At 39.8% G+C, this 1,442-nt stretch overlaps 1 pseudogene; it reads right to left on the reverse strand.

Annotated features, from left to right (window-relative positions):
• Positions 1–814: 814 nt before the first annotated feature.
• Gm24504 lies at positions 815–914 on the reverse strand (annotated as a pseudogene).
• Positions 915–1,442: the final 528 nt, after the last annotated feature.

Raw genomic sequence — 1,442 nt, forward strand, 5'->3', positions numbered from 1 at the left:
TCTACATTCCAGCTGGATAATATAGGCCTAGGAGGTCTTTGGATGTGATCCCTTGCTAGAGCAGCCACATTGCTAGATTAAAATTCTACACAGTTGTATCATAGAATACTAAACTTGCTCCTTTTTTGAGACTAGGCCTCACTGTGTAGCTCTGGTAGCCTGGAACTGTCTATACAGGGCAGATTGGCCTTAAACTTACAAAGATCTGCCTTTCTCTACCTCCCAAGTACTGGAATTAAAGGCATGTACCATCATACCTGTCTCAACTTGCTTCTAGTTCTTTGCTACATCATGCGAGGCAAATTGTTTTTTAAGAATAATATTTATTTTATTTTTAGTTATGTGTCTGTGTGCGTATATGGGTATATGCACTTGGGTGCGGGCATTGACAAAGCCAGAGGGTTTCAGATCCCCAGAGCTAGAGTTGCAGGTGTTTGTCAACCTTCTGACAAATCTTCTGAGAACCAAATTCTTACCCTCTGGAAGAGCAGAAATCACTCTTGACAGCCGATCTGTCTCTCCAGCTATAGCTTTTATATAAATATCTTTTGCAGAATCTTTGAATGTATGTAATAAGTTTTAAAGATTTATTTTAAAAATTATACACATCCAATTTGAAATACATACATATTTAAAATTATAACTGTATCTGTGTGCAGGCAAGTTAACATGTGTGTAGGTGTCTGCAGAATCCAGAGGTATCAGGTTCCCTGGAGCTAGAGTTGCATGTAATGTAAGCCACCCAGTGCTGGAAAGCATACGCAAGTCCTCTGAAAGAGTAGTACCCATCCCTAACCATGGAGACATCTCTCCAAAAACCGTGGGCCACTTCACAAATTTGCATGTCATCTTTGCACAGAGGCCAGGCTATCTTTTTCTGTCTCCTTCCAATTTTAGCATATGTGCTGTTGCATGTTGTGTTTTCTTTTTGTCTGTTTGTTTTGGGTCTTACTCTGTCTGGCCTGGAACTCACTCTGTAGCTTAGTCTGATCTCAAAGTCTCAGTCTTCTTTCGCATCCTCCTGAGTCCCTGGCACTATATAGGCTTTCACCACAACTAACTCATGGACTATATGCAGTCACCATAACTCATGGACTATAGGCATCTACTATAACTAACTTGTGGGCTATAGGCATTTACCATAACTTATGGATAATAGGCATTCACTATAGCTCATGGACTGTAGGCAGTCACCATAACACAAGGACTATAGATATTCATCATAACTCACTTATGGATCATAGGCATTCACTATAACTCAAAGGTGTGTCTCTGAGTACTTCTAAGGCACATATTTCTAGACGTTGGATTTTAGGGTCAAAAATTACAGACACATTAAAGACTCTTAGCTTTATGTTCTCCCACAGAGATACAAGCACATATGTGCTTATTGTTACTCCATTCACAGGATCAAGAAAATGGAATCTGTCTAGATGTTCCTC

Source organism: Mus musculus, chromosome 18 (genome assembly GCF_000001635.26).
Source record: "Mus musculus strain C57BL/6J chromosome 18, GRCm38.p6 C57BL/6J".
Taxonomy (NCBI): Eukaryota; Metazoa; Chordata; class Mammalia; order Rodentia; family Muridae; genus Mus; species Mus musculus.